The sequence below is a fragment of the Mirounga angustirostris genome, unplaced genomic scaffold, assembly GCF_029215605.1.
Source record: "Mirounga angustirostris isolate CCGP_5_RB_7025 unplaced genomic scaffold, mMirAng1.0.hap1 SCAF_17, whole genome shotgun sequence".
NCBI lineage: Eukaryota > Metazoa > Chordata > Mammalia > Carnivora > Phocidae > Mirounga > Mirounga angustirostris.
In genome coordinates this window covers 33,663,492-33,684,415 of record NW_026991725.1, presented here as the reverse complement: position 1 = coordinate 33,684,415, position 20,924 = coordinate 33,663,492, and the positions used below count along the sequence as shown (strand labels likewise).

Genomic DNA, 20,924 nt, shown 5'->3' with positions numbered 1-20,924 from the left:
TTATATCAAGATAAAATTTGAGTTTTAAGATTTTTGATTGGGGCGCCTGGGTGGCTCAGTCGTTAAGCGTCTGCCTTCGGCTCAGGTCATGGTCCTGGGGTCCTGGGATCGAGTCCCGCATCGGGCTCCCTGCTCAGCGGGAAGCCTGCTTCTCCCTCTCCCACTCCCCCTGCTTGTGTTCCTGCTCTCGCTATCTCTCTCTCTGTCAAATAAATAAATAAAATCTTAAAAAAAAAAAAAGATTTTTGATTGATTTATTCTCTGGATATCAAGATAAGTGGGAAAATAGTGGATTCTGGAATTTGGTAGATTTCAAAACAAATCTTCATTCTTCCTCTTATGTATGACCTTACACAAGTGACTCTGAGCTTCGACTTCTCATTCAAATGGGCAAGTAAGACTTACATCACAGGTTTATTGCAATAATTACTTTTTAAATAATTACATTATTAATTGCATTTTAAATTATTACACTTTTAATTATTACATTATTCAAAATATCATAAATATACACATAATGTACGTCATCTGGTATATATACATGTAACCAATATATACACGTATGGAAGTGTGTGTGCATGTTTGTGTGTGTGTCATCCAATACTGGGATTATCCCATAGCAGGTAGGTGCCCATTAAATGTCAGTTCCCCTTTCCCCTTCTAGATAGGAGCAATCAGAAGAAAAAGCCCCCTGATGACTCAGTCGTCGCCTGCAGTACTTCCAAATCTCCCCAAACCTTTCCAGCATGAAGATACTCACCAGAGTCCCTGAATGCTTTTATTCTTCCCCCAAACTGTTTACTTCTCTGGTTCTCTGTGGCCCCCTCGCACAGAGAATGTCCCAGACTTGTTCTATTACATAATGAAACTTCCCTACTTTGAACTTGGCACAATGCCTGGTGCAGAGCTGGCATTCAATGTATTTTTGTTGAATGGCTCAATGAATAAATGAGATTAAGCATCTAGCGAAATGTATGAATTATTACATTTTCAAGAGATTCATGAAGATTCTTTTCCATACATATGTGAAGTCATTTCCACTGGAACTAACAGGTTTTTTTCAAGTACTAATACTTTGGAAACCCATTTTAATACGCAGAAAGTAATAATACTGAATCCATAGAATCCAAGGCAAACATCAGCCTTTCTCCATCTACATAATTATAACTCTGAGTTAGTGAAATACATAAAGTTGCATTGTGTCTAATGCTTTATGTTTAAATTGGAATCCATTTCTGTACCCAGATAAGAAGCCGAGATAAGAACAAATGATCCCCAGCTTTCACTTAGAAGACCAGCCCATGGGCAAAGTGCATCACCTTGCAGAATGACACGCAAGCTCCTGTAGATTGAGCACTCAACCGCATCCCTAGTTGAGCTATGGCTGTTCCTTAAACCTCTTCTTGGGCATCCTTCTGTATTCTCTCAGCATGGTGTCCCGTGGAAAAGCGATGCTCCTCCAGCATTTTTGTGCTTATTCCTCCCTGAAGAACGCTGCAGTCAGTCCCACAAAGCTCCAATTCAGGGTCTTTCCACTGCTGGAGTATCTCTGGGGAGAGAGGGGTTTAAGATAACCATGGCCTCAAGGCACAAGAGCGCTCTGGGGTGGCAGGAAGGGGACATGGGTGGCCTTCACATTCGTAGCTGGAATGGTGAATTTGGAATTAAGAGACCAAAATCCTAGGTCCAGTTCTATCATTAAGTGGAATCTTCCTCCTCTGTATTTTAAAAAAAACCAAACTTCTAACCTCAGGGTTTTAAGTGACCTTCGTCTGCCTTCGGCTCCTGTCTGACTCAGAGGGAATCACCATGGCCTAGTGCAATCGGCGTAGGTTTCTTGGGTTGAAATCTCCTGTTTTAATAGTCTGATGCTGACAGTTAGAGATGAAGGAAACTGACGTGAGTTAGGCCTGGCCTCATTATTTCACCGCTCCGGCCTTCACGCCGTGCCTCAGAGGGGCTTGTCCTGACTTTGCTTCCTTCTGAAAGACTGAGATTCCTGATGAGAAGTTTGCTCCCATCTCCAGGGCTTTAAGATTCCGTAATTATGTTGATGGATGGGGGCCAGCGGTTCTTAGTAATGACAGGAAGCCAGAGCTGACCCTCCAGCTAACAACCCGAGGCTCTTCTCCCTCACTCCACAACTGTAAAACAGAATGAAAACCTGCAGATAGAAGCAATCAGGAACATTTGAGGAGTGGCTGGTAAGAATGGGTGCTGAGGGTTCCTGGTAAGCAGCCAGTGGAAATTCCCTGGACGTCTGGGAGCAGGAAACAGAAACTCACTCCAGCTCGCTTCCAAAGTGGGAAATGGATTTTGAGGTTGCACGGAATGCTTACAACGGGTTACTCATGACCCCCACCCTTGGGGGCCCTGGAACTAAGGGCTGGGGTGTCATCAGGAACTCAAGCAGCTTCTCTCCGCACTCCTCTCTCTGGGGCTGCAGGTTTTCTTGTCACTGCTGTATGTCCCCCTCACTACCCTCATTCTATCCTTGCTCCAACTTCTGTGCTCACTCATTCACTCGTGGGGCACCCGCGACTAACGTATCAAGCTCCAGCACACGACCTTCCAGTTCCCCACACCATGGCTCACTGCTTTAGCTTCTGTGCCTCAGTTTCCAATTTCTAAATCTCTCTGAGATTACCCATCGAATTTAGCTGTCTGCCAACAGTCTGAACCCTATCAAAATGGCCACATCAACCTGCAGTCCTCCCACTAATATACACAGTCTCTGTGTTCTAACTCACTAATTTAAATGCCGCATAGAGCAAACATATAAATAAGCCGAGTCAAGGCGTTTTTAAAGTGTAGTTTATTACACAAAATATATGTTCACTTTAGAAAAATTAGAAAGCACAAAGAAAGATATAAATAGGCCATAATCGAGGAAATTCTATGTATCGCCTTTGCACATATAAATATAGATACTATTTTTTACAACATGAAATTATATTGCAGTTGTTTCGTGACCTCTTTTTACTCAATAACACATGATGAGCATCTTTCAACTTATCATCCTGTCTGACTAAAGAAAAGGAGACTTTGATCCGGGGATGTTAGCAAATATTTACTGAACATCCAAGTTGTGTTTTTCTATATCCTTTAGCTACCTTAGCTGATTTAAACTTCACAACAACACAAGACAGGAACCATCACAATCCCTATTTCATAGATGAGAAACCAAGGCACAGAAAGGGTAAGTTACGCAGCGTCATTCAGAGGGAAAGCGTTAGCACCATGCCATCCAGCAAAAGAGCCACGTTCTTAACTGCTACATGATAGAGACTCAACACTCAAGTTCTCCTCTTTCCTCTCCCAGAGTTTTGGAGACAGGGAAGAGAGACAAGGCAAGAGCCAAGGAGGAGAGTATAAGAGAGAGACACAGAAATTTGTAGTGGGAAACAAAAAAGGGTGCAAGGAAGAAGCAATGTAAAAAAGCAAGTAATAATAATAATAACCACCACATGGTGGGGAAGTAAAATATTGAACTGAACTCCATTAAATTGTCATTTTTGTGAGTCAAAACCAATTGAACACCGGTAATTTCATGGAACTCGGTTTATTAAATTCCATCACAAGAGGAGATGTACCTCTGTGCTCTTGGTTCTCCACTAAACTGAGGGACATTTTATGCTCCTCTCCATTAGTTATATATGTTGGGCTGATAAGTGGCCAAATAAAAGCATCCTGGTTTCTGGAGAAACCGGTGGATTTATCCACATGTGGGATATTCCAACTCCTGAACATACCCTGGAACTCAAGGGTTTATTGGAAAAAAAAAAAAAAATGAAGTCATCAGAGTTGAGTCTGTTGGTAAGACTATCATAGAAATAGAATATATAACTTCCAAAAACTTAGAGGCAGGGAATAAACAGATTAAAGAAAATTTACTAAACTAAAAGGTCAAAAATAAGGCAGGGGGAAGGGGCAGAGAGCAAAGAAAAAGTATAATAAATAGAAAAAACAGTATGCCAGACATTAGTCCAAATAGAGCTTAATCAGAATAAAGATACATGGATTACCCTAGAAAAGCACTGATCAAAATAAAGATGCTCTAACCATATAAATGTCAGATGGAATAGACTTGAAAAAATATTATTTAAGGACAAGGAAGCTTATCACATAATAAACCAAAAAAATATAAGAAAGCAGAGACAGTGAACATCAACACCATTGCCTCAAAATATCAGGTTGAGCCACGTGAAACTGTCAATATTTGATTGACTTATAAAAGTAGCAATTTCATAAAGTCAAAAGAATTAGGAAAATTTGAACCTCTTAACATATGATTTTAACACTAATCTGTTACAAACTGATAAAGTGATCAAAAGATTAATAATGATGTTGGATATTTGAAGAGCATGGTTTAGATACTTTATAAAGTCCACATGTTTAGAATTGTCTCAACTCCTAGGTAATCTACATTCTTTGCAAGTTTTCAGGGAATACTTCCAAACATTGAACACATGCTAGGCCATAAAGGACATCTCAAATAATATCAAAGTATTGATAAAGCATACAGACTATATTCTCTGACCACAGCACAGTAAGAAGTCAATTCTGCCCTCCTCACCCCTCCCAATAAATAAAAATAAAAAATAAAAAAATAGACCCAGCCCAAACTACCCCTGTATACTTGGAAACTAAATAGTGATTCTCAATTCTTCATGGGTCAAGAAGGAAATCTGACGGAAGTTAGGAATAATGCCAAGCTGGTTTATCATGGTCTGATTTTTCCCATTTTATTCAGTTGGTGTGATTTCACATCTGGTAATGCCATTAAAACTAATACAGTAAGCCTCAGGTACCAAAGAGCCTGGTTTTTAGTGGGAAATACTATGAAGTCTTAAACAGCTTATTCATTTCACCCATTTGTCCACAGATCTTGTGTCTAGGTTTTACTTAGTGTTTCCTCCATTTTCTTCCCTGGGATTCCTCTAAGAAGCCCCCTGATCTTCACAGTTGTAAAGCCCACAGGTGTCGAGTACTTGTCATATGACCCCAAGGCTGTCATCACCCAAGGCCCTTCTTTGAACTGTGGGGATTGCTGAGAAAATACCCTGGGAGTATTTACACAGACAACCAAATGACGTCTCAAAATACCAGCTGCTTTCAAGCATCACAAATAGGCTTCCCAATCCATAAGATCACTTCCGGATTCACCCCTGTCATCCGTCTTGTTGAAATATGCATCCCCTCTACTCATGGATGTGGGCGGATCTGATTGTGTTTCTTTAGCGATCCAAACACATGGAAGCACATGAACAGACAATTGCTTAGAACAGCATACGCTTCCAAATCAGAGCGATACCCATGAGAGCAGGGGGATGTATTTTGCTTCAGAGCACATTTTCCAACCCAAGTAAAATGCTTCCTTCAAAATGTCGTGAGCATTAGAACACAAAGGGGAGAAAACATGCAGAGGTGAGCAAAGCTAAAATCTCTTCCCTAGGCCTCCCGTTAAAACAGGCCCGGGAATTCCATCTGCAAAATTCTTCCAGGAACATCATAATGTCAACATTCCAAAGGAGGCTAGAGCCCCTAGAATCAGGGTCTAGGATGCCAGAGAAAGGATGGAGAGGGATCCCCATGAATCCTGGGATTTTGTATAAGGGCAAAGGCTAAGGAGTAGGAAATAAAGTGTGAAACCCTATCAACACTGTTGACTCTGGACACCATCCTAGGAACGTCCCACTTCACTAATTGGAAGGTCTCCCAAGTAAGCAAAAGCTTGATGCCGTATGACAATGTCAGGTAACCAACTCATCTCTCTCTTCCTTTATGTCACCAGGGGCAAATTCTGGCTACCGGGAGCACAGCCTTTCTTAAGCGCAGGGTTTGGCCCATCTGTCACCCAGTATTTTAACAACATGGATAAAGAAGCCATAAAAAAAAAAAAAATGTCTTTGTAGATAAGGTAGAAGGGTATGGAAATTCTTCTGTATTAATTTCCTTCAACGTTATTATATTAAGATGATTTAATAAGTAAAAGTAATGACCATATTAGATTAAATGCATTCACCACTTATGACTCAGCAGCTCTGGCACAAAGGTCCAATTAAAGGGTCAGTCTTGTGAGGAAGTCAAGGACAGGGCATCAAATTTTACACAGAACACTCAGAGGTATTGAACAAATGAAGCTCACTGTCGGTCATCACTACTCTGTTATTCTGGAGCTGCCTTTCCTCCTTGATGGCAGAGGGGAAAAAAATTGCCAATGAAAATAACTTATTCTATTCCTGCTTGAAACATTTCACTTTGAGATGAACTCAGCCTCATTTGGGGAAATACTCCATCAGTTCAAAGGTGGTTTCTTCCCTCTCTCCAGAGGTCACTTGTCCCACTCCTCCTCCCTCCAACATGGTGTCTGGGTGCAGACGGAAGCTGACACATCCTTGTCCTCAGCTACCAGCTGGTAGTGTCTCTGGATGTCCCGGGCTGCTGTTTACTTAGGTGTGGCTCATCTCACTGTCCTTCTGGCATCTGCTGCTGAAGCCTCAGGTCCCTGAGGGCCCCTCAGTTCACCAGGTGTGGGAGCTTCATGGCCTCTCGCTTCCTTGCTCTGACCATAGGCTGGTGCCAGGACCCAGCTACTCTCACTCCTGAGTGTCCTCTCACCAGGGCTGACAGAAACCCTGGGCCTCACAGACCCCTCCATCCTGGCTGTTGTACCACCTCCAGACCATGGTGGACACAGTAGGAAAGTGCAGAGCAAGGGAGGTGAGCCAAGATGTGCTGAGTCTCCCTCAAACCATCTGGAATTTCTGTAAGGGTTTCTAACACCTCATCACCCCAATTTTGCTGAAGCCTGGTGGGGTGAGGCAAGGGGAAACCTGGATGGGATGGGGTCGGGGGGAGGCAGCCACTTCTCAGTGACCAAACTGTGGTACATATCCGGGTTTTACCCTCTCAGAGCTGCTTTCCCGCCTCTCGTGGCAACCCTTTCTACTTCCTCTTCCTGGCTGGTGGAAATTGCCCCTAAGTCATTTCCTCTGCCATTCTGCACTATGGCTTTCTTTTGATCTAGCCTCATTCTTTCCCTGTTAAGAGAAACCACGAGAAATGCAGAAAACTCTTTTCTTTCCTCATAAACCTTGATTTCTCCATTGCTGTGGACTCAAAATACCACCTCAAAATTTGGATCTTAGCATTGCCTCCACTTTCTTTGCTTTCTGCTATAAGAATTCTGATTTTCTCCAAAAGAGTGGAAACTACATCAACCAATGACTTACACTGTAGAATAAATCAAAGTGATTTTGCAAAGGTATGGGAGAGGTACAGGGGAACTGCAAGGAACAGTGTAACCGTTACCACCTCTAGACCCAAGACCTGATGACCTGAAGGAAGGGCTACCAAACCCAGAAGGATAGAGTGTGGAGAGAGAACCTGTAACCTTTAGGAAGGATCCTAGCAGGTCAAGGCAAACCCTCAGGGAAGGAGCCAGCCAGAGGAATAAATACTGGCATCTTTATCCTCCCCTCTTTTAATCCCCTATTGGAGCATCCCATTGGCTACACCTAAATGGACACCAGAGGCAAGACAGTCCATTGATATAATCCAGCCAGTGAGCTCCAGGATGGGAACAAGCAAAGAGTGGATATGACAGACAACGGAGGGTATCTAGTGCCAAAGCTTCTCCCTGAAAGGAGAGTGGGGAACAGATCAAGTACAAGAGTGCATGAAAAAGAAAATCTCATTGGTATTTTTAAAAAATATTATATCCCTGTAACATACGTCTGTCTTACCCACAGTTTGATCTCTTCCAGTATTCATCTAAGTTTGTATTTCCACTAGATGCCCACAAATTTGCAAAGTGTTCTGATGCTAAAATAGCTACCCCCAGTGTTTGCTGTAGGCCAAGCACCGTGGGAAGCTTTTTGTTGATGTGCTTTAAAACTTAAAAGAACCTTCTGGGGTAAGCATTACTATCACCTCCAGTTTACTGATGAGGAACGTGAGACTAAAAGAGTTAAAGAATTTGTCCAAGGAGCACCTGGGTGGTGCAGTCAGTTAAGCATCTGACTCTTGGTTTTGGCTCAGGTCGTGATCTCAGGGTCATGAGATGGAGCCCCGTGTAGAGCTCTGCACTCAGTGTGGAGTCTGCTTCAGATTCTTTCTCTCCCTCTCCCTGTGCCCCTCCTGCTCATGCTTTTGCTTTCTCTCAAGTAAATAAATAAATGTCTTAAAAAAAATAGTTTGTCCAAGGTCATACAAGCTAGTCAAGAGTCCCTATAAGATCTAAGACCAGGCTGTCTAAGAGGGGCAGAGAGCTGGGAAGGGACAGTGGGGAACTGGGAAGAGCACCTCCTACCGTAGCAATAGCTGCTTTTAAGTCATGGCTGACAGTCATCATCTGGAACGGTGAGGGGCCCCATGTCACCAGCTCAGTGTTCTAAGAGAAGTTTGTGATCCATGCTGCATAAGAAAGGCCCCCATTTTTAAATTTAATTGTTCAATTACAATTTTTCATCCCATTTCACAAATGGGTGAGTTAAACACACTATAAGCTTCCAGTTTGCAGACATTGCTAGACTGTGACAGAGAAACTTCACCCAGCACCCCAGCAGCCCTCACCCACACCGAAATGCTTGTCAACAGCCTTTACAGGCTACCAATAGTGCTTGTTTCTGGTCAAACTGACAGCCATTATGTTGGTAAGTTTAGTAAGAATCATATGATGGGCTATTTGTGATTACCAGCATGAATTAGGTACCATGCTAAGAACTACACCTGGGTCATATCACTTAAACTCCACAACAACCCCACAATTTGCATATATATCATTACCCATTTTACAGATGAAAACATTGGGTTTGGAGACATGAGGTCACAAGTCTGAAGTCACAAAATAGAAAACAGCAGAGCTAACGCACCAACTCAGGCCTCTCTAACTCCCAAACTTAGGCTTCTTCTACCCAGAGTCAAAGACTTTCCGCTGCAACTCTTGAGATTGTAGATACGCAAACCAGAAATCGAGAGGGACAATCTTATTCTTCCAAGTCAGGTGCCAGTAAGAACCTCCAGATAATGCATTTTGCATTGCAGGCTGCTCCCCCACCACCCAAATATTATGCTTTCTAAAAGCACCACCCAGAAAAGAAAAGGAGATAAGCAAACAGAAAAGGAGATAAGCAAAGTAAAGAGTGGGACAGCGTGTACTCGGAAGTGGGCAGGCTGGTGGAAAAACAAACAGAATCTGCTGCAAATGAATAGGAAGGCAGAGATGCAGCTGAAGAAATGCTATGAGGTCCTTCAGTTCATGCTTGCTTTGCAGAGCAAAAGTCATTTGTAGAGTTGCTTTAAAAGAAAATGAGTTCCACTCACTGAAACTCAAAGGACAATATTAAATAAGTAGATTGTATCATCCCCCTGAGCATGTCTTCCCAGCCACAAGTCCTTCTTTCTCTCTCCACGGCATGTTTCTCATCGTCCTTTCTGGATGTTTCTGCCATCCCTCTCAGCACCAGCAGCTCTCAGACTCCTTGCACCCACTCCCCACCTAGCATTTTTATCCCAGTACAGGAATAAAGTCTGATCAAACGAGAAGTTGCAGAGGAGAAAATCCACGGTTACGTATTCCCACACGCTATGCCACTCATTAGATTTATTGTTGACCCTTGAGCCATCCCTAATTTCCCCAGCCTGAGTTGTCAGGAACTCTAAGGCATGTTCTCCCAAATGTTTCTGTCATTACTTCTAAAGTTACACCAATAAATGACAAACTTTACCCTTTTGAGAGATTTATTGCCAAGAGAATTCTTCATTTCTACCTAGAGCTTAGAAACAGGTTCATACATTCAAAACAGATTTCCGGTCCCCACCTTTCCACACAATGGCCATTGCACCCCTAGGACTGCTCCTTCTCTGTAAGTAGCACCAGCATCCACTTGTTGCTCAGGTCAGAACACCAGCGGGTCTCTGGGTCTTCCTGTCCCTTGTCCCCTCTAGCCAGGGGGGGCTTGCCAAGTCTACTCCCGAAACCTCTCCATCCCACCCTCCCCTGCCCACCTCCACCAACACACCTCTCACACCGAGGCTGATGCAGCCCCCTACCACCCAGGCTCCCCACCTCCCCTTCCTCCTCTCCAATCTCTTCTTCACAGATTGGCCAGCCTAATCCTCATGAAATGCAAATCCAAGCATGACATACTCTCCTGGCTTTCTGCTTGCTTCTGGAATAAAATCTAAAATCCTGGGCATTTCCCATGGGGCCCTGCCTGACCCAACAAGGGCCTCCCTCCAGCTGCATCACACACCACTTTCCCTCTCTCTGTCCTCTCCAGCCACAGTGGTTTGCTTTCTCTTCCTCAAATAGTCTAAGTCCTGGACTATCTCGAAGCCTTTACCATGACTGTTTCCTCTGCCCAGATAGTCATCCCTTAGTGTCTCTTTGAACAGCTTCTTCTTACCTTCAGGTCTCGGCTCCTAATTCTTTTGCCCGAAGAGGCTTTTGGGATCACCCATTCCAAAGGGTGGCCTTTGACATTTACTGGATCCCTTGTTTATATCCTTTCTGGCACTTTTCACAAACTACAATTACTTCACTTATATATTTACTTACTATATTGTTTCCACTCTACTTCTAACAACTAACATAGAGTTTGGGACCTCATGCAACAAAGAAACACAGAACAAAACGACAACGACAACAACAACAAAACATTAGTGTTGAATGAAGAGAACCCACAAGCCCTCTCCTACAGCTTCGATAAAGCACAGACTCAGAGTGAAGGAAGAGATATCGCTGCCTGTGTGTGAAAGCAAACAGCAAGTTAAACTTATAAAAACATGCTTTTGAGCATAAGTTAAGATCCCCAAAGATATTTTCTAACTGAAGATGTGGAGCTGCAGAAGGAGATGCAAAGATAATAAACACATTTAATTTGAAACAGATGGAAATCTGGTCACTGGTTACTTGACTTGGGGCCCTTGAAAAAGTATTCTCTTCCCTTCAACATTTTGTGAGTATAATTTTTAAGTGCCAGAATGTGCTCTTCTGGAGGACATCCCCAGCTCCCCGACGGTCCCCTGATCACAAGGCAAGGCTTAATTGAGTCCTGTGGACCCACGCTCGTTTGCATATCTGCCTGGATCTGGTCGGAGGTAAGGCACAACGACAACTTTATAAACAAGCATCCCAAAGTGAGGGAGGCACGTGAGGATCCTTGAACAGGGCACCAGAGACATATATAATAACACATTTATTGAGTGTAGATTTCCTTAATGTGCCAAAATATGCCTTAGGGTTGTCAGTACAAATGTTACAACTTGCTAGAAAAGTTGGAGGTCTCTAGTGATCAGACACGGAGCAGATGTTCTTTTAGGCTGAAGAATTTTGTTTTCCTAAAGAACTTCCCACCTACTTAAAACTATGTGGCACATAAACTGCTTAAGCGGATCTTTGGAGAGGAGCAAGAAAACTATCCTAAGGGAGAGAAGCTTCAGGAATGGCAACTTCAGAAACCCAGTTTAGACTCATAAAAGAAAAATGATGCACTTTTAAAAAATTTTGCATAGCACGGAGAAATGTTTAGGTTTCTGTCCAACATCAGTGAGGCTATTTCAACGACAGGTCCTAACCTAAGGCTCCAAGCAGAGACTCGGTGTTTCTATTTCCTTAACCATTCTCTTCTAATTATCACCTCTAGGATGCCAGTTTTCAGATTAAATTTCTTTGGCTTTCAGGGGAAAATGTTAAATCCACCAGAGATGCTGCCACTTAGTGCTAACCACAAAATTCCAAAGCAAAAGTCACGTCCTGCTTTCTGAGCACTTGCTGTAGTCGGACACTCTTGATGAATCCCAGATGCAACCTTCATGGGCACAGCAGCAAGAAGCACCCCCTGGACTTTCTGCTCCTAACTAACTCTGGTCTTCACTGCAGATCTGAGGTTGATTACATATGTCCCTCGACATTCCCTTCCACATAGTTAATATTTTGAATCTATTGTCTTTTGTTCTTCTCTACCTTTACCCAATACTTTGTCATCTTGCCATCCATCCATCCTCCCATTCATCCATCCACCCATCCAATATGGATTGAGGATCTGCCTCTTGCTAGATATAGGTGCTATGTGTTAAGAAGACATTAGTGAACAAGATAGAGTCTGTGACTTCATAGAACGTAAAATCTAACAGTGGAAGTAGGTATGAAAAAAGACCATTTATTGCACAACTGGTCAATACTAAAATGGAGATACTTGAAAGATGCCAGAGAGGCGCATGGGTGGTTCAGTTGGTCAAGTGTCTGCTTTCAGCTCAGGGTCCTGGGACTGAGTCCTGCGTCAGGCTCCTGGCTCAGCGGGGAGTCTGCTTCTCCCTCTCCCTCTGCCTCTCCCCTGGATTGTACTCTCAAGCACGTGCCCTCTCGCTCTCTCTCTCAAACAAATAAACAAAATCTTTGAAAAAAAAAAGATACCAGAGACCAGAGGGAGGGCAAGTCTACATCTCAGGGTGAGAACTGGGGGGTGTCATGAACAGCTCCATAGAGGAAGTGATGAGTAGGAGTTCCCCAGGAGGATGAGCGTTCAGGGGAGGGAAGGAGGGAAAGTGTTACATTCCAGGCAGAGGGAGAGAGACAAGCCAATCCCAGAAGCCTAAGAGCCAGCAGCATTTCTGAGGCACTGGGATGGTTCTCCTGTTGAAAGAGCATTGCGGTTGGGAGGGGGAGAGGTTGAGTGGAACAGAAGATGAAGGGAGCAGGGTCAGGTCAGGAAGGATCTAATGGATCTTGTCCACTGGGGTGACTTGGATGTTGGAAAATCACTGAAGGGGGTGCCTGGGTGGCGTAGTCAGTTAAACGTCTGACTCTTGGTTTCGATTCAGGTCATGATCTCAGGGTCCTAGGATCGAGCCCCCCTCCTTGGGTTCCATGCTGAGCACAGAGTCTGCTTGAGATTCTCTCTTCCTCTTCCTCTGCCCTTTCCACTCATGCTATCTCTCTTTCTAAAATAAATAAAATCTTTAAAAAAAAAGAAAATCACTGAAGAACAGCTTAATATTCTCCCCAAACACAAATAATTGATATAATGGGAAATGGGGGGAAAAAAAAAACCAGAAAACACAGTTTGATGAGCAGTATATTAACCCTACCCTCTAAAAATGAAATACTATGGTGACAGATGGTAGCTACATTGTGGAGAGCACAGCATAAAGCATAGAGAAGTCAAATCACTGTGTTGTGCACCTGAAACTAAAGTAACATTGTGTGTCAATATACTCAAAAAAAATTAAAGAGAAAATTCCTTGATATTAAAAATATATACACCAGGGGACCCTGGGTGGCTCAGTCAGCTAAGTGTCTGCCTTCAGTTCAGGTCCTGGGATCGAGCCCTGAATTGGGCTCCCTGCTCCGTGGGGAGTCTGCTTTTCCCTCTGCTTCTCCCCCAACTCATGCTCTCTCTCTCTCTCTCAAATAAATAAACAAAATCTTTAAAATATATATATATATACGCACACACACACAAACACCAGCTCTTAGATGTTTCCTGATCTCCTGTGTCTCACCCCTGTAGGAACTGTTTTCTTTGTAATATACACATGTGTATATGTATGTAATTCCTTAGTGGCACGGTGGGAAGCATTAGATGTGGGACACCTGTTCTCCTATTGTTCTACTACTTGGGGGATATTCCCACCTTTCTCTCATGACTGTGCTATGCAAATATGCAAGAATAAGCTGCCAGCATTGATTTATTTTCTTCCCAGATTAAATGATTTTTCATGAAGTTGGAAGTTCCTGTTCAGCAACTTCCTCTTCTTTTTTTTTCTCTTTTTTTTATTCTTATGTTAATCCCCATACATTACATCATTAGTTTTAGATGAAGTGTTCCATGATTCATTGTTTGTGCATAACACCCAGTGCTCCATGCAGAATGTGCCCTCCTCAATACCCACCACCAGGCTAACCCATCCTCCCACCCCCCTCCCCTCTAGAACCCTCAGTTTGTTTTTCAGAGTCCATCATCTCTCATGGTTCATCCCCCCCTCTAATTTCCCCCCCTTCATTCTTCCCCTCGGGCTATCTTCTTCTTCTTCTTCTTTTTTTTTCTTAACATATATTGCATTATTTGTTTCAGAGGTACAGATCTGAGATTCAACAGTCTTGCACAATTCACAGCGCTTACCAGAGCACATACCCTCCCAGCAACTTCCTCTTCTGACCTCATGCCAGGCCACTCACTTGGGGGTTACTGAGTCACCCAGAACATGATACCTGATGGTGGACTTTTTATCCTTAGAGGTCCCCATGAGAGGAAAAAAGAGAACAAGAAGCAAGAGGTACTGCCTGAAGACCAGCCCTTGCCTGATGGGCAGATGCTGCAGCAGGGGGAAGGTGTCCAGATCTTTAAGAACAAAGCAAAAGACACAGGAGGTGACAAGGCTACTAAGGAAGGCCCATCTCTTGGCAGAACGGAACCGAGAAAAGATGCCAAGGGTAAGGCCAGCCCGGGGCTGCAGACAAACCCCATCCCCGTGCATTTGCAGGCACCCTTGGGTTTATTAAATGGGGTCCTGGAGCTGGAGCTTCTCACGCAGGAGCAGAGCTGCTGGGGTAGGAAAAGCACTGTAGTTGCAAACAGCAAGTCTGCAGAGCTTCTGCTATTCATGACTGAACTTCTGGCTCCAAAGCTCTAATTCCCATACTTAGGTATGATCCGGGGCGGAGCCAGAAAGGACCACACAATGGAATGAAAGGCCGTGCATGCTGATTAGCTCAGGGGCCTCATTCTGTGTCACGGGCCCCAGAGGTGGCCTCATCTTCTCAGTAATGGAATCTAATACTCAGGAGGAAAAGCAGAGCGCACTTTTCCTGGGGTGGGGGTGGCTTTGTTCTGGCCAAGGGACCCCAGCCCTTTGCCCCATTGATCACCTCTGCTTCTGCTGAGTTGGGCTCTTCCACGCTGGGCTGCCTCTCAGCCCAGCAAAGCATGGACCTGAGCCCCAGCCATGTCCCATCGAGGTAGGGAAGAGCCACTGGCCAACAAGGTCTCCCTTCTAGTATGCAGAACGAATCACTTAGTGCTGGTAGCAAGTGTCTTCAGAGTAGGAGGCAGCGACCACAGAGCTGATCCATGGGAGAGCAGCTAAGCCAGCTAAAAGCATGTCTCCTTGTTTCTCCTTTTGTAAATTCTTCCCCCACCCACCTCTCTGTCCCTTCTCCCCTGCCTCACCTACCTGTTCCCCAAGGGATGACTTACCCTTGCCTATGGCTCTCGAGCTCCAATTTACCAAGCCTAATTTACCAAACATACGGAGTAGCCTGCGTTGTCTGTGCCCAGGGGGCTGGGGCGAGTCCTCTCTGCATCTCCATCTTCCTCTCGCTAAAGAAGTCAAACCTCCTGCAAATACATTTACACGGCATTTCTGCTAAGTGTGCCCCCCCACCCCCGACAGGGGAGGGGAGAGTGAGGGGGGTATTTTTTTTAAGATGAAAAGTTATCTTTAAGCCTCATTTGCTACCTGGAAGATGCAACCTTTTCTGATCATTAACATGGAGCCGTCACTTATTCCACGTGCGAAACACAGTGACGAATGATAGTTGCCAGAAGGGGATACATAAATTCTCCTAATTACCCCCAGAGACCTATGTGCGTGGAATCAGAAAGGGCTTTCGTTATGTGGCCATTGCTCAGTTCTTGAAAGTCAGAGTTTCGCTTCCCTAAAAGCCTTCTCGGTTTTAGTCTCATTCGGGCCAATGAAAGCCGTGATGACGGAACCAGATAAGGCAGAACTTGAAAAGTGGGGGTTTTTGTTTTGTTTTTTTTGCAAAGCTCAGTATTATCCCCCAGGACTGAAACTAGTAATTAAGGAGAATTGCAGGGTAAGGGAAGAGAAGAGATGTAGCAAAGCGATGTAGGAGAGAGAGGGGAGACCCTTTATTTTGGATAAAGGCCTCAGCCTTGAAGCCAAGAAAGTGCAAAATCTTTGTTGCAGACACAGTTGAGGATGAGCCGTAAACTTCCAAGGCATGTGGGGGAAATCTCTGGCCTCCTTCTGTCTCTGAGCTCAGAGGCTTGCTGAGGGCATGCACAGAAGCCCAGGGCTTTTCCAGATACTTCCACAGAGCAGTGCGCTACTCCCCCACTCTTCCGACCTTCCCAATTTATATTCCTTTCCAGTTCTGTTTAGTGATCAGAGCCCCCCTTTGCTTTTTGACCTCGGTTTCCCAGAGCAGCCATTTATACAAGTCAGCTAAGTGACAAGAACTTTAGGGAGTGCATGGGATACAAAAATGGATGCGTTCCCTCCCTCCCTGAATCTTTGCTGAGCACCCACTCCGTGTCAGGCTCTGTTCCAGTGCTGAAAATACCTTGGTGAATAAAACCAGTAATCAAAGACACAAATGCAGTGAATGCATTAAGGGGCCCTGTGCTGTTCTCCAGCTCATCCCCAGCCCTCCAGAGCAATGTTGGCAGAGGGTGAATGTGAGCCGCGTTCCCACCCACTTACAGTCCAGTCTGGGCCAAATCAATTATCTCAGGAGGATTCCAGTGCTTGCTCCAGAAGAAAGGAGTGCTTTGGGAAGCTTTGGAAGCATTTATCCTGAGAGCCTGAAGTTCAGAATCCACAGACTGCCCCCATGTGAGCCCTTCTGGTTCGTATTTTCCTCCCCCTTGAAAATAATTAAGCTTTTCTTCCATTTGGGGGGTTTCTACCCACTTCTGACCCCGAAAGGCTCAGGAAATTACAAAGCAAGTTTTCCAACAGATGCTTTTCCCAGCGTCAGACGATCCAACACAGCTGCCAATTTGCTCTCACTCCATCTTGCAGGCCTGGCGCATTCAGAAGTAAAAATGTCCCCTTGATTGCTTGTGGAATGCCCAGCTGCAGAAGCGAGGCTGCCTTTCACCACCTGAGAGGCACTCCTAACCTCACAGAGGGTCTGCCAGGCAAGAGATCCTGGCAGGAAACATCCATAAGGGTAGGATGTAAAGATCGACGGTGAAGTGGTGGAGTGTATGTGTGTGTGTGTGTGTGTGTGTGTGTGTATGAGTGCATGAGAGAGAGAGAGATGGGGGGGATAGAAAAAGGGAGGGAGGGAGGAAGATTCATACATGTTTAAGAACTGGGTGAAATGGGCTTGCTTGGAAATGTGCGCTTTCCACAGCAATCTTTGGAATCTTAGGGCAGAGCGGAGCAGGGTTGACTGCATCAGAAGGATCCGCAGCCACGCCCCGTCAGAAAGACATGTGTTGTATGAAATCCGAACCACATCCCTTGCTGATGACCCACCTCCGCTCGGGGGGATCTGGGGCGATTCGGAAGATTGTAGATCAAAAGGAGAGCTTGCTCCAATTTGTCAGAGTCAGGAAAACACAGCATTCAGACCAGTATTGGGTAACTGCACATCCTGTCTAAACACGTTCCCCAAGCCTTGATGGTTTAGCACAGCATGACTTGGTTTTCTCTGAAAGCAGCAGATGATTGAAAAAGAAAGGAGAGGAGACAGAGCAAAAGCTCTGAGACGATGACGGGTCCACCGCTGACATGCCTCGTGGCTTTGTGCAACTCGTCCCAGATTCTGGTGCTTTGGTTCTGCCTTGTGCAGAACGGAGCTCATTGTGTTCAGAGCATCTGAGAATCACCAAGTTGGGAGAGATCTTCAAGGTCATAGTCTGACCACTAGGAGCCCGACACCTAGTAGACACTAATAATTCTAATCCATCAGTGAAGTCATTGAGTGAAGGAGAGAACGTGTGAATGCTGGGATCCCTGTACACCATCTCTACAAGAAGTCATTCGATCTAAAGTGCCAGCAACGACATGACCATCTGCTGAGACGGGCCACTCTGTCTTTGGCAGCTGCAGCTGTTAACATCGTAAGCAAATCCAAATCCAAATCCAGAACTGCCTCCTGGAAGTTTCCATCACTGGTTCCAATTCCACCCATCGGGGCTGGGTGAGATGGGTTTGATCACTCTTCTACGAGGCAGTGTTTCATAACTGTCGTGTCTCCCACTGGGTTCTCTCTTCTTCAGTCTAATTATTCCCACCTCCTTCAGCCATGCCCCAAATCACAAGAGAGTTTTAGGGTTTTTTTGTTTTTAATTTTTTTTTAAGATTTATTTATTTATTCATTCAAGACACAGAGATACAGAGAGAGAGAGCACGAGCAGGGGGAGAGGCAGAGGGAGAAGCAGGCTCCCCGCTGAGCCAGGAGCCGGACATGGGGCTCGATCCCAGGACCCTGGGATCATGACCTAGGCCGAAGGCAGATGCTTAACCATCTGAGCCACCCAGGCACCCCAAGAGAGTTTTAGGGTTATAGTGTCTGCACCATTGCCATCATTGTCCTCTGAATGAGAGACAGTTTGTCTAGGTGCTCCTGAGCTGAATTCAGTGATTCATCTGTGAATGGACCAGGAAGGGAAAACTGGGTCTGTCTCCTTCTTGTTGCAGATCCTGTGTCTAATGACACAGATGATTGCCTCACTGATGTGTGCAGTGGCTAAGCCTACTCATCTTACCCCAAAGCTGAATGTACTTTTAGATCCCAAACAGATGCTCGGTTATGGGTTGCTCAAGGACAAAGAGCAATTCTTTGGGTCTTCTGTGCTTCAGACAAAATTAAACACATCAGGGCCAATGAGTGATTCATTATTGCAGTTAAATTCTATTTCAGCCACCCTCCTCCCCATCTCACACCATTATGCATACTTCCCACGAGTCAGTAATGAAGGAGAGAGGCATCCCTGAATCCCCCTCTCACCCTGATTATAACTCTAGAAAAGGGTCCTTAAATTATATAATAAAGATGTTGAATTGTTCCTTGCACATGTTAATACTGGACAGTTTACCAAGTATTTTTCAAATACTTGGGGAGTGTACCTTATTTTTTAGATTTTTATATCAGACAGAATTACATTTGCCCTGAAGGGATAAGAAGGAAAAAGTTCCACCAACAGAAAGAGGAGTGTATTTCCCCCATATGACAAGATGTCCAGAGGAAAGTAGTTCAGGGCTGGTAGGGGGCTCCATGATGGCATCAGAGACCCAAGCCATTAATAGCCTTCTTATCATGAGGTTAAGTCCTCATGTTCACAAAATGGCTGCTCACCTCTGTGCATCACATCTATCTCCCAGGCAGAAAGAGGACAGGTGAGTGAGGAGAAAAGAGAAAGATACATTCTAGCTGACTGGAATAAAATAGTAACTTTCCAAGACACCTCTTTCCCTCCAACAAACTTTTACACACACACACACACACACACACACACACACTGGAAAAGCTGGATTAAAACGTACATTACCACTACTAGAAGTAAAGATTAGCTTTTCTTTAAGGAAGGGCAACTCTAATAATCACGATGGTCTAAACTCTGGATCCAATCAGAAAAGTAGGTTGGCATCCTCCCATCGGGAGCAAAACAGATGGGTGTCACCGTGTGACCACGGCCATGTATCTTTTTTTCTTGAGGTTTCTTTGATGTTCGGTAAATTGGCTTTTGCGCTCCCGGTCCTTATTAAGAGTCTTCCTCAGCCCTTCTCCTGGGCATGACTTCCAAATGTGTCTCCACATTTGCTATGATTCCACTTCATTTCACAAAGGCTTTGGTCTCAGCCTTGGTTTTGTCCCATTTATATTTTACAGAAAATCGGGGAGCTGATGCAGATGAGCCTTATTTCACAAACCAACGCTAGTGTCAATGTCAAACAACAAGGGGTCAGAAATGGCAGGGTTCCACTCGCAGCTCCACCATTCCTAATGTGCAACCTTGGCCAAGTCCTGTGACTTCTCTGCATCATTATTCCTTCACTAGTGTATTAGTTTTCCATTGCTGTGTAACAAATTACCACAAACGTAGCAACCTACAGCAATGCCTGCTCATTATCTCAGTTTCTGTGGGTTAGGAGTCCAGGCACAGCTTAGCTGGGTCCTCTGCTCAGCTCTTATTTGAGACTCAGGGTCGTTGCCAAAGTCCATTTGCTTGCAGCTTTAGAAATCTTGGTGGCATGTTGGGGGGCTTGGGTGACAGAGTCGGACTCTTGGTTTCAACTGGGGTCATGATCTCGGGGTCATGATCTCGAGGTTGTGAGATCGAGCCCTGTGTCAGTCTCCATTCTCAGTGCAGAGTCTGCTTGGGATTCTCTCTCTCCCTCTCCTTCTGCCCCTCCTGCTCATGTGCGTGCTCTCTCTTTCCCTCTCTCTCTCTAATAAATAAATATTTTAAAAAGAAAAAAGAAAAAAAAAGAAATCACGGTGGTGTGCTTCTATATGGCCAGCATGACTTGAGTCTCGAGCCCCCTGAACTTCTTTTAAAGGGCTCACCTGATTAGGTCAGGCCCACCCAAGATAAACTCCCTTTTAATTAATTTATAGTCAACTGATCAGGGGCCCTGATTACATCTGTAAAATCCCTTCATCTTTGCCACAATGTAACATAATCATGAGCTATATCTCATCATATTCACAGGTCCTGCCCACACTCAAGGGAAGGGGACTATACAGGGCGCACATAATAGGGGGCAGAATCTCAGACCATCTTAGAAGTCAGCCCACCATGCCCTTCAACATGAAGATACAAATAGGACCCATCTTATATGGTCACTCTGTAGATTAAATGAGATGGTGAAGATAACAGGAAGCATCCAGCCAGCGACAGCTGCTATAATTATTCCAGCATTTCTAAGTATCTACTACATGGCAGGCCCCACGCTAGGAGCTGAGGATTCAGAAAATAATAAAGTAAACCTTGCTGTAAAAAAATCACGGTATTTCTCTAACACTAAATGCTCCACCCCCGCCCACCCCAACCCCGTTCAAATCTGGCAAAAAGCAATAAAGCTTTAAAATCCAACTAAATGACTTTTTGATACAAAGACTCAGGGTGGTTGTTTTTTTTTTTTCCACTTATTGAAGCCAGTGTCAAAAAAAAAAATGCTGACTCCAATCGAATACTATAATCCACAGGATCATT

At 44.5% G+C, this 20,924-nt stretch overlaps 1 long non-coding RNA gene across 1 annotated transcript in view; it reads right to left on the bottom strand.

Moving 5' to 3' along the window:
* Positions 1-460: 460 nt before the first annotated feature.
* LOC123853832 (uncharacterized) overlaps positions 461-20,924 on the bottom strand; it is an 85,392-nt gene continuing 64,928 nt past the window's right edge. Inside the window, exon 5 of the long non-coding RNA XR_010408369.1 lies at positions 461-1,549. This is a non-coding gene — a long non-coding RNA (uncharacterized LOC123853832). The remainder of the gene's footprint in view (positions 1,550-20,924) is intronic.